Source organism: Triticum urartu, chromosome 6, assembly GCF_003073215.2.
Source record: "Triticum urartu cultivar G1812 chromosome 6, Tu2.1, whole genome shotgun sequence".
In the NCBI taxonomy this organism is placed as follows: domain Eukaryota; kingdom Viridiplantae; phylum Streptophyta; class Magnoliopsida; order Poales; family Poaceae; genus Triticum; species Triticum urartu.
Window position 1 is genome coordinate 299,863,128 of NC_053027.1, and position 13,510 is coordinate 299,876,637.

A 13,510-nucleotide genomic window follows, 5' to 3' on the forward strand; every position below is an offset into this window, starting at 1 on the left:
TTTAGTCCCCAACTTAGCCCAGAACCATCTCCAAAAGTGGTTGAGAAAGTTAGTATCATGATCTGAAACAATAGTATTTGTCACACCATGCAAGCGAATAATTTCACGAAAGAACAAATCAGCAACATTAACAACATCATCGCTTTTATGACATGGTATAAAGTGTGCCATTTTCGAAAATCTATCCACGACAAAATATGCTATCCCTCCCCTTCTTTGTTCGAGGTAACCCTAAAACAAAGTCCATAGATACATCCTCCCAAGGAACACTAGGTATAGGCAAAGGCATATATAAACCATGAGGATTGAGTCGTGACTTAGCTTTTTGACATGTAGTGCAGTGAGCAACAAAACTCCCAACATCCTGTCTCATATTTGGCCAAAAGAAATGTGTAGCGAGTACGTCCTCCGTCTTCTTCACGCCAAAGTGTCCCATTAATCCTCCTCCATCCGCCTCCTACAACAACAAAAGACGAACAGAGTTAGCTGGAATGCATAGCTTGTTAGCACGGAACACAAATCCATCATTAACGACGAACTTGTTCCATGTTCTTCCGTCTTTACAATTCTGCATTACATCTTTAAAATTAGTATCATGCACATATTGATCTTTGATGGTCTCCAAATCAAATATTTTGAAGTCAAGTTGTGAAAGAATAGTATAGCGACGAGACAATGCATCAGCAATAAAAATTTCTTTACCCTTCTTGTGTTTAATGACATAATGGAAAGTCTCCATGAATTCAACCCATTTAGCATGTCTACGATTCAGTTTAGCTTGACTTTTAATATGTTTCAAAGATTCATGATCAGAATGTATAACAAATTCTTTGGACCATAAATATTGTTGGCATGTTTCCAAAGTCTGAAAAACAGCATATAATTCTTTACCATAAGTAGAATAATTCAGACTAGGCCCACTCAATTTTTCAGAAAAGTATGCAACAGGTTTTCCATCTTGTAATAACACACCTCCTAATCCAATTCCACTAGCATCACATTCAAGCTCAAAAAGTCTTATTAAAATCAGGAAGTTAGAGTAAAGGAGCATGTGTTAACTTATCTTTCAAAACCGTGAAGGCTTCTTCCTGTGCGGTACCCCAAACAAATGGCACATCCTTCTTTGTAAGCTCATTGAGAGGTGCAGCAATGGTGCTGAAATCTCTCACAAAACGCCTATAGAATCCAGCGAGGCCAACAAAACTCCTCACTTGTGTGACCGTTTTGGGCTGCGGCCAACTCTCAATATCTTCAATCTTGGATTCATCAACTTCAATTCCCTGTGGTAACAACATAGCCAAGAAAAGATACCCGGTAGGTGCAAAAGGTGCACTTCCCAAGGTTACCAAACAAACATGCATCACATAGAGCAATAAAAATAGCACGTAAATGCTCTAAATGTTCCTCCAAAGATCTACTATAAATCAGTATATCATCAAAATAGACTACCACAAATCATCCAATGAAAGCACATAAAACTTCGTTCATTAATCTCATGAATGTACTAGGTGCATTAGTTAACCCAAAAGGCATGACCAACCACTCATATAATCCAAACTTAGTTTTAAATGTTGTTTTCCACTCATCTCCCAATTTCATACGAATTTGATGGTATCCACTACGCAAATCAACTTTCGAGAATATTGTAGAGCCACTCAATTCATCAAGCATATCATCTAGCCTAGGAATAGGATGACGATAACAAATAGTAATATTATTAATGCCTCTACAATCAACACACATACGCGATGTACCATCCTTTTTCGGCAATAGAATAATAGGAACAACACAAGGACTAAGGGATTCATGTACATAGCCTTTGTCGAGCAGCTCCTGGACTTGACGCATAATCTCCTTCGTCTCCTATGGATTGGTACAGTATGGTGCACGGTTGGGTTGCGATGCACCGGGAATTAAGTCAATCTGATGCTGAATCCCTTGAATAGATGGTAATCCCGGTGGGACGTCTTGTGGAAGACATTAGTGAACTCCTATAAAATGTTAGTAACAGCAGGAGGCAAAGAGGAAGGCACATCCTCGAATGAAAATAATGCCTCTTTGCACACAAAAGCATAACAAACAGATTTGCTAAAATCTAGATCATCAATATTAGATTTGGTGGCAAGTAAACATGCACTTTTCAATGTAATTTCAGAAGCAACACTAGCTGGTTTATTATTAGGCTTCATTTGTTGCTCAAATTCTTTTGCCACAATCTGATTTTCACTCTTATTTTTCTCCTAATTTGCTTTATTAGCTCTATTAATATCATCTTTCAAAATGGAATCAGGATTCATAGGAAACAAAGTAATATTTTTGTCCTTATGGACAAGAGTATACTGATTGTTCTACCATGGTGTACATAATTTTTATCAAATTGCCATGGTCTACCAAGTAATAAGAAACATGCTTGCATAGGTACCACATCACAATCAACATAATCAGCATATGTAGAGATACTAAAATGCACACAAACAATACGTGTTACCTTAACCTTGCCGCTATTGTTGAACCATTGGATGTAGTAAGGATGTGGATGTGGTCTTGTGGTGAGGGATAGCTTCTCCACCATCTCCATGCTAGCCAAATTGTTGCAGCTCCATCAATCTATGATGACACGAACAGAACGTTCCTTCACAACTCCTTTTGTATCGAACAAATTATGCCTCTGATTTTGCTCTACTTGTGTAACCTACACACTCAAAACACGTTGAGCAACTAAACATTCATACCTGTCAGCATCTTCAGCAGCCATGTATTGTGTCTCATGATCAGACTCATCTCCACCGTGTTCTTCACTTGTAATGAGAGCCAAAGTCTCCTCATCATAGTCACTAGCGGACTCATACCCATGATGTCTATTACACAACCTTCTTCTTGTAGACGTTGTTGGGCCTCCAAGTACAGAGGTTTGTAGGATAGTAGCAAATTTCCCTCAAGTGAATGACCTAAGGTTTATCAATCCGTGGGAGGCGTAGGATGAAGATGGTCTCTCTCAAACAATGCTGCAACCGAATAACAAAGAGTCTCTTGTGTCCCCAACACACCCAATACAATAGTAAATTGTATAGGTGCACTAGTTCGGCGAAGAGATGGTGATACAAGTGCAATATGGATGATAGATATGAGTATTTGTAATCTAAAATTATAAAAACCACAAGGTAACTAATGATAAAAGTGAGCACAAACGGTATTGCAATGCTAGGAAACAAGGCCTAGGGTTCATATTTTCACTAGTGCAAGTCCTCTCAACAATAATAACATAATTGGATCATATAACTATCCCTCAACATGCAACAAAGAGTCACTCCAAAGTCACTAATAGCGGAGAACAAATGAAGAGATTATGGTAGGGTACGAAACCACCTCAAAGTTATCCTTTCTGATCGATCTATTCAAGAGTCCGTAGTAAAATAACACGAAGCTATTCTTTCTGTTCAATCTATCATAGAGTTCGTACTAGAATAACACCTTAAGACACAAATCAACCAAAACATTAATGACACCTAGATACTCCAATGTCACCTCAAGTATCCATGGGTACGATTATACGATATGCATCACACAATCTCGGTGTCACAGCCCTAGAATTGTTTGGAGATAGTTGCATCAGTGAGCATCATGCATCGTGTTAATTTCAAGAAACTTGAAATGAGGAAAGTGAAAGCCTCAGAAATCAGTTTAAAAGAAGGGCAAGAACCCTTTAAATTGCATTCATTGTTTCCAAAATGCCTTCATAAATGTTTGTTAATTTTGGCAAGGCTTTGAGATCAAACCAAAATTAGGGAACATTTTTGTGGAATATTTTGGGCATTGAATTTAAATCACTATCCTATTTGAATTTGGAAATATACCCAAATATATATAGGATATATCTCCAAATACCTCTGATATATTTTATGTGCATTTGGAAAAGTCCATTTTGCAACATGAAATTATTAGAGGATAATTGACACTGTTTTTGAAATTGTTTTGAATTTTAAAAGCAGTGGCAAAGATAAAATAAAAACAAACAGAACAAAAAAACAGAAACAGAGAGAGAGAGAGAGTTACTTGGACTTACCTCGGCCCACCTACCTGTTGCCGGCCCAGCTTCACCGGCCCAGCCCACCACCGCCTCCTTCCCTGTCGTCTTCCTCCTCTGCCAGAATGACGGGCGCGTGCCCGACGCGCGCGCACCGCAGTGCGGCCACCTCCACCCTTCCTAGCTGCCCCCTCGTCGCTCTGGACCCTCCCCGCGACGCCACGCAACCTCCCTGACCCCCTCGAGCTCTCTCCCGTGCCTCTCCCCTCCTCTGGTCCTCTCTCCCTCTCGCGCCCGAGCACCACCGTCGCCGCCACCTGTTGTCCCCATGGCCACCGAGCTCCCCTCGCCTCTCCGAGCAGTCCACGGGCTCCACCTCCATCTCCCACATCTCTCCGTCAGCTCGCATGACGCCGGACGCCCTGCCTCGCCCTCTACCCCGCCATCTTCGTCGTCTCTGCCCCGAGACCGCCGACGGCCGCATGACCTCATCATCCCCTCCCCGAGCCCGCTGAGCCTCTCCTCGCATCTGCCGTGAGCTCCTCCCTCTAACCCCCTCTCATTTGCTTCGTTTGCGTGCCGTACCCGCCAGCTCGCCTGTGACCGAACGCGCCACCGCCTGTGCTCGTCGCCGACGTGCCCTCGGCCACTCAATGGCCCGGCCGTCGTGCCCCGCTTGATCCCCGCTCCGCGTAGAGCCTGTTGATGCCTCGCATGCGCCACCTTGCTCGCCGTAGCCTCGGCCCCGAGCTCACCCGAGCTCCGGCTGCCGCCAAAGTCGTCGCCGGCGATGACTCCGGCCACCACAGGCCCGACCACCACCACCATCCGACGCGCGTCGGCAAGGGCTCTCCAACGAGCTCATCCGCACGACCTCTCGTCGCCAGAAATGGCCGGTCGAGGACCTCCGCCGTGTCCTGCTTAGCGCCGGCGGCTAATCGCCGGTTAGCCGACGTGGCCGTCGTTAGTTTAGGGGCTAACTAACCCTGTTAATTTAACACAAGACACTGACCAGTGGGACCCGCCTTGTTAGTTTACTGGATAACCAAAATAATTAGGTTAACTAATAAAATCAGTGGACCCACGTGTCAGCATTGACCGTGCTGACGTGGCCTTTGACCGGGCCCACATGTCTGTGAGCCTAGCCATCACTTTGAGACTGACCAGTGGGACCCACTGGTTAGGTTTGACCTGGACCTGGCGTGTTGACCTGCTGATGTCACACTGATGTCATGCCTACGCAATAATCTATTTTTTGGATTTAATTTAATTCAGGGAATTCCAGAAAATGCCCAAAACTTCTAAAATTCATAGAAAATTATCTATAACTCAGAATGAAATGAATTATATATGAAAAATTATCAGAAAAATTCAAGGAATCTGTTTATGGCATTTGCATGCATGTTTGAACAACCTAGGGTTGCTGTACATGGCAATTTGCATAATTGACATTTAAATAAGCACATATGGAGTTTGAATTTGAACCCTTGGTTCAAACCAACTTCATTTAATATGATTGCTAGTTGCATTAGCTCAATCAACAACATATTGCCATGACATTATCATGCATCATAGTTGTTGCATTGCATTGATTGTGTTCCTCTTTGTTTGCCGGTATTTGTCCCCTCTCGATAGACATGGTTCCGACGATGAGTTCGATGACACCGATGAAGAACTATACTATCTTCAGAAGTGCCAGGCAAGCAAAAACCCCTTGTTCATTCTGATACAATCCCACTCTCTCGCTCCTGCTCTCTTTTACTGCATTAGGACAACAACGATTCAATTGTTACATGCTACGGTAGTTGAACCCCTTTCCTCTGCATGACCTGTCATTGCCACAGTAAATAGATGAAACCCACTAGCATGATTAGGAGTTGTTTGAGCCCTGATGTGCCTACTCATTCATGCTTGTTTGTCATGCCTGCTATTGCATAGAGTTGTGTCGGGTCTGATTCATCGGGAATGAATTGGAATGGTGATGAACATGTCCTACTGTGTGTGAACACATTTTGGTAAAGGTAGCAGTGAGAGGCCATGTAGGAGTACATGGTGGGTTGTCTCATTGAAACCGTTCTTAGGAACTGAGTTCTGTGTCTGTGATCCATGAACAGCTACTACCACTCATTGGGATCCTTAATTGTCCCTCTCGGCTTCTTAATCACCCTAGTCCTCTGTCCAGGAGTTGCAACTAGTTTCTGGTGTTTATAGGATATGTGTTGGCGGCCGTGCGTAGCGCCGACCCTAGGGGTGGGCTATGATGCGGTAGATACACCATGGTCGGGCATGCCGGGCGCCCGTTTGGTGTCTCGGAACCCTGTACACATCGTTCGGGGCCGTATGAGGAAACCTCGGCTGGACTCCCTGCGGATGGAACCTGGATAGGCGATAAACCTGGACTAGAGACTTGAGTGTTTGGGTAGGCCGTGGCCGACACCCTCGTTGGGCTTCCGCTTGAAGGTTGCCAAGTACATGTCGTGTAAACGATGGTAAGTGGTGGGAGCGTGTGTGAAGAAGTACACCCCTGCAGGGTTATCATTATCTATTCGAATAGCCGGATTCCTCGGATATGGAAACTTGGACCCCTTGCATAGTTCATAGATAACTTGAAGTGGATACTCTAAAACTCGCAAGAATAGTGTGAGTGCTATGGATGGCCTTCTCGTAGGGAGACGGGAGCGGATCCATAGTGGTGTTTTGAATGGTGAATATGTGGACTCGTGTGCGCCACCTCAAAGAGTTGCTTGCAGTCGTAGTTCAGCTTAGCCACTGAGTCAAAGCTGGCTTGCTGCAGTTAAACTCCACCACCCCCTTTATTGATACCGATGCATATGTAGATAGTTCTGATGTAAGTCTTGTTGGGTACATTTGTACTCACGTTTGCCTATTTTATGTTTTGCAGAGAGACGTCAGTCTCGCTAGTAGTTCCGTGTGGACTTTGACGTTTAGCTTGCTACCTCAGCTACGATCTTGTGCCCTCGGCAGGATCTGGTAGATAGTCAGGCTTCTCAGCCTTTTTCATTTGTAGATGTCTGTACTCAGACATGTTAAGCTTCCGCATGTGCTTTGATTTGTATGCTATGATTGTTGGGTAATGAGACCCATGTTTGTAATATCTCGCTCCTCGGAGCCTAATGAATAAATACTTGAGTCGTAGAGTTATGTTGTGATGCCATGTTGTATTTACACATATCGAGCATATTGTGTGTATGATTGAATTGCTTGGTATGTGTGGGATCCGACAATCTAGTTGTTTATCCTTGGCAGCCTCTCTTATGGGGAAATGTAGTCTAGTGCTTCCATGAGCCATAGTAGTCCGCTACAGCCCGGTTCACCGGAGTCCTGTTAGCCCAGCACTACTGCTCAGGACACTTGACTGGCGAGCATGTGTTTCACTTCGTTCCTGTGTCTATCCCTTCGAGGAAATGTCCCGCGGTGACATCCGGAGTCCTGCCTAGCCTGCTACAGCCCGGGTTCCCGGAGTCCTGTTAGCCCAGTGTTACAGCCCGGATTCACACGCTGCTGACCGACACGCTCGATGTGATTCATGTATGCCTGTGCCCATAGGTTAGTGCCGCTTTGGGTTCATGATTAGCCATGTCGGCCCGGGTTCTCTGTCATATTGATGCTAGCGACACTATCATATACGTGAGCCAAAAGGCGCAAACGGTCCCGGGCCATGGTAAGGCGACACCCGTGGGAATACCGTGCGTGAGGCCGCAAAGTGATATGAGGTGTTACCGGCTAGATCGATGTGACTTGGAATCGGGGTGCTGACAGCGTTGGTATCAGAGTCTGACTGCCTGTAGGATTACCAAGCCAAACCGGTCGAAGTTGTGTCTAGAAATGCTTTAGTTATGTAGGGGAGTTGATTGTGGAAGGGAACGTAAGGCTCTTTTTACTCCTTTACCTTATGGCCTTCTGATCTGAGTCATCCTCTTCTCTTCTACGGGGTTTAAGAACTAGGCCTTCTAATCTATCTATCAGGATGACGTGTTACTAATCCAAAGACTTATAGGATTGATGGATTCAATTCTTAGTTCAGTTCCTACTATTTATGTGTGTTGACAGTTGATCTCGGAACCTTGATATTGTGTTGTTGAGTGGTTATGCCACCATTTTGCAGGATGTCTCAAATCTTTTGAGCATTTATAGCCGTTATGTTGTCCGAGTCATCCGAGGTTTCTAGATAATCTGATGCATTTGCAATCCTTTCTTTCCATTCCTGATGTCCTTTATGGTCAGAATAAGCACACTAACCGGTGCGTTGAGGTAATTTATTGTCTCGACATATATGTTGGAGCTATTATTATGACCATAGGTGTTTTAGGGAGTCGCCTAGTAATCTAGCAATGCTTTGTATCCCCAGTGTGATGATTTTGGCCACCATTCTCGAAAGCGTTCCGCGATGCCATTTAGTAGTAGGTATTCTATTCCTGGGTTCTTTAACCCGAGATTCATCCTACTTACCTCATGTTGATAGTGTTGCTAGTTCCTTTAGGATATTAGTAACTTTTGCATTAGTCCTCGAGGTCCGTGGTATATCCTTCTTCCAAATACTACGAATCGCCTATGGCAGAAGTTCTTTGAACCAAAAGATCACAACCAGAGTGCTCTTGATGAGTTCTCCATTCTTCATTGTGAATCTGCCAGTCCTACCTTTCTGCATGGGTTGTCCGGAAGGAATGTTAAGCTTTGCTCGACATACTAATCTATGCATACACAACTCAGAAAATTATATGTTCCTTTGAGTTGTCCCTCTTTAGTTGTATTCTGACCCTCGTCCGTCAATTGTTCGTCAAGAGTAGTTGTGCATTGGTGTTATCGATGCCTATTGTTCATGTGATCCATCAAGCCATTCTATTCTGGAATGACTAGGAGAAACAAACTCCAGTACCTCATCCATATTCAGGATTGGGTCAAAGTAGTTGTGTTCTTCAGATCAAATGCCAATCCAGCTTTTGCTTTGTTCTACACTGGAGTATTACCCCCTTTATGTCAGGATTGTCATGAGAATTGCACCCTCTCTCATGAATTCTTGACGCAGTGATACTTCTTACCATCATTTTTCATTCCTCGGTCCCGTGTTGTCGCAACCGGAATGCCGGCAAGTGAACCATGATGTGTGAAATCAATACTCCTAGCAACTAGTTGCTAGGTAGCTAATGGACAATAATTTCTTTCTTAGCGTGTTGGTTATTGAATCATCATCCTAAGATTGATCGTGCTACCTAGTCCATTTTTCCTGGTGCACTCTTCGATCAATGAGTTAGGATTGTGTCAGTCCCTCACTCTCTTGATCAGATCGTCTTGCTCTGAAAAGCAAGATTGTTCCCGAGCTTAGAAACATATCGGTGGTTCGTGATTTTCTGAATATTTCCTCGGGAGTATCACCAGGTTGCCCCCTGACTGTTATGTTGAGCTCGTGATCAAGTTGGTTTCTTGTAAACCACCCCTTCTCCAAGAATCTGTGTTGGATACCCTGAGCTAGTTGGTTAAGCTGAACAACAACTTGGAGAGTTGGAAGATGAAAGCTTGTCCGGCTCAGTTCATTCCAAAGGGATATCCTTGTGTGTGTGCTGAAGAAAGATGATATTTTCATCAATTGTTCCTCGGGATCGGTTGTTGAATCTATCATCTTGTCCAAACCTTGATTTGAGTGCGGGCTATCGTCAAGTCAAATGAGAACCAATGATGTTCATAATGTTGTCTTACTCGTGGTTGTTTCCTCGAGCATACACCATTATATCTTTTGGGTCTGACCAATGCTATCACCTTGTTCACATAATTATGGAATTCCATCTTCACAGAAATCTGGATGACCTGTTGTTGAGCCCATCGACAATATTTTCATCTTATCCATGATTCATGTTGAACATTAAGCTAGTGTTGGAAACTTTGAAAGCATTTCTTCATGCTAGCTCATGAAGCATATGTTTGGTATAAGAAGTGACTTCCTCTAGTTCACGTGCATTTGAAGCAAGTTGCCGCCATGAATTTGGGAAAGTTTGTCTCGCTTTCTCTGGAATCATCCCAAGTCAATCATGCATACGTGCGAAGTATTCTATGGTCTGGAGACTTGCAACCATCATTCTATATGAATCCCTAGCACACCAAGCCACTGATTGATTTGTTCAAGGAGAAGAAGTTTCTTCTTAAGAGCTAGACTTACGCAAGGACTTCGATATCCTCGATGATGGTTCCCCATCTGGACTCGGTAGTGTTTTATTATAAGACTACTATGTGGTCATGCTTGTCTGGGACAGCATGTTCACAGGTTTGTAGCAAAACCGGCTCATGTTTTGGAGCTTACTATCGTAGTTCATTTTCTGAGAATCTTGCAACGTCATCTCGTCGGTTTGTGTTGCAAACTTTCTTTTCCAGACATGCTGTCTGAAATATCCTATTACCAACCAGATCTGAATCTTAGGCAGATACGATGGTTGGAACTTTTCCAGGATCTATGATGTAGGTCCCGACAGGGTTGATGTTCTGGCCAACACACCTAGCCAGAAGATCTGTCATTATAGTATCTTTGCCCATCTTTCCATGAGGTTTTCGTGCGATTTATTATAGAAGTTGTTCCTTAGGGATCCTTGTGCTCTCAGTTTCTTCGATGATTCTATAACTATTGAAACACTGGAAACACTCTCGACTGTTGAGTTTTGCCCCAGTTACCAGAATCATTCCCAGCATTTGCTTTTTGTTCCCAGCTTGCACCCCAGTAGTGGTTGTCTAGGATCATCTTTAAAAGTGGACTTACCATGGGTCCCATCCGTCTCCGATGATAAGCAAATCATCCATTGCGTTGTCTTCAACAAGGTAGTCCACATCATTCATCCTAGTCCGAGTATGCCATTTCTTCGAGCTATTTCAAACGATCAATTGTAAATTTCCTTAGGCTGGTATAGAGAGTTTCAATGATCTATGGATCAAAAGTAATTCTTTTTGCCACTTAAGGGAACAGTTCAACGAGTCATTTTTTTCCAAGGTGCCCTGTTACAGAATCATGGCAATTATTTCCTCGCCACCTTGACACCATCAGTGAGCATCATGCATCCTGTTAATTTCAAGAAACTTGAAATGAGGAAAGTGAAAGCCTCAGAAATTAATTTAAAAGAAGGGCAAGAACCCTTTAAATTGCATTCATTGTTTCCAAAATGCCTTCATAAATGTTTGTTAATTTTGGCAAGGCTTTGAGACCAAACCAAAAATAGGGAACATTTTTGTGGAATATTTTGGGCACTGAATTTAGATCACTATCCTATTTGAATTTGGAAATATACCCAAATATATATAGGATATATCTCCAAATACCTCTGATATATTTTATGTGCATTTGGAAAAAGTCCATTTTGCAACATGAAATTATTAGAGGATAATTGACACTATTTTTGAAACTGTTTTGAATTTTAAAAGCAGTGGCAAAGATAAAATAAAAACAAACAGAACAAAAAAACAAAAACAGAGAGAGAGTTACCTGGACTTACCTCGGCCCACCTACCTGTTGCTGGCCCAGCTTACTCCATGACAAGTGTGGGCAGCCGCAAAGGCCTCAAGCCATGCTGCGGCCATAGCGCCGCACACCCGACGAGAACAAGCGAACATGAGGGCCGCGCTCACGGTGGCTTGGGAGCTGCTGTAATGCCGACTGATGGAGTGTGGCCGGGATGCATTGCTGGAGCACGTCGCCGAGCTACTGGACGCCGCGGCCTCAGGAGCACTGCCCTTCTACTCCCTGCTTACGCTTCAGGCCGTAGTCGGATCGCACGGCGGGCCTCGCCGGACTCGCGTGCCCCAGGTGCGCCAGGAGGCTTCATCGACACCGGCGCGACAAGCAACACCGTACGCCCAATCGCTCCCGCACCACCTCCGATGAGCGCGGGCACGAGCGTTGCCACCCGCGGCCCCAGCGGAGTGCCGCCCTACCATCCTCAGGGCGGCGCGCTGGGTCTGGCAAGATGAAGCGTGGGGTACTTCGGCGAGGTCTTCGGGGCGACGGCCCCGGAGGCCTATGTGCCCCGCATGATGGACCAGGAGTATGCGCTGGAAGACGACCCTGGCTCGTTCATCGAGCCAGGCTGGGAAGAGGAGGCGCTAGAAGCCGAGGCCTTCCAGGAGCCCCCCGGGAGCCTCACCAACCATGCCGGCGACAAAAGCTACAGGGTACCACTAATCTCTCAGGAGCAAGCTTATGCTAACCATGGGTCGTAGGAGGATCAGTTCACAACGGCGGACGGCGGCTCCAGCTCAACGGCCTCCCTCCCACTAGGAGGAGCGCACTGGGGGCTCCAGGGGAGGGGCCAGGAGCGAGGTCCCTCCCTGCATCACGCGGAGCATGGCGTTCCTCGGAGGTAGGCCCTCTGTCGAGGAGGTGCTGGTGAGCCTTCCCCCGGCATAGGACCCGTGGTCACCGAGGGTGCCGCTGGCATCCCCTTTTCCACTTGTCTTCGTCCTGGTTTTCGGTCGCACCAACTATGGTCGAGGGCGGCGCAAGGCGGGGCCCTCATCAGGCGATATGAAGTAAGGCTCGTTCCTGTCAAGATCTCCGCTCGTGACACTCTCACGTAATAATGAGTGGGGCTGTACATGCCCCAGAGCCTCTGGAGTGCCGTCCTCGGGCCTCGGGGGCTCCCTCCCACACCCAAGTGACAGCACTTAGCTCCGCGCTGGTGAGAAGACAAGAAGACCAGACTAGGTGCCGGACGCGGCCATTTGCTTTTAACCTCTTTTCTGTAGCCATGTTTCTGGCTTTGGATTTAAGTTGAAGTTGAATTTTCATTGGTATGACCAGGGTGACTTTTCTCGTTCGTTCGATTTCTTGCCATCTGGTTCCTTGCCCTGACTCAGAGATTGCACCTGCTACCTCCCCCCTCGCGAGCCCCTCGCGAGCAGGGGCTGGGCGCGGCACGCACGTGCTGCGTGCACGCCCTTCCATGGCTAGCGCTTGCTCCTCACGAGGCCCTCTCAGGCAGATTGGTAGGCCCCTCAGAAGTTCGTGACCTCACAAGCTGGTCGGGAACTGTCCCTGACCAAGGCAAACTGCAACAGTAAGTTCGCGACGGGACTCGCGGGCACGAAAAAACACACACCTCCGGCTTGGCCTAAGGAATAGAAGCAATAATCTGTTTACATGAGGGGCTCCCCCTCCCAAAATGCTCTTACAACTTTCAGGGCCGTGCCCGAGCTTTCACATGCAGGGTCAACGACAAGGAAGCACGGGCTCAATCGGACATATCGTTCGCCGCATCCTCCGGGCCACCCTCAGATGTGTCGCTGGCGTCACCGTCACCATCGCTGGAATCACCATCACCATCGGCGGCATCACCGTCACCATTGTTGGTGCTGCCCTCACCATCTTCCACCACGTCACCTTCATCCACAGCGACCACCACCATGTCATCCTCGAAGGTGAAGGCCCTGACGAGAGCATCCACATTGTCCTCTACCCAGCGCGCCAGGTCGCCCCGGATGGCCTCGGGCACA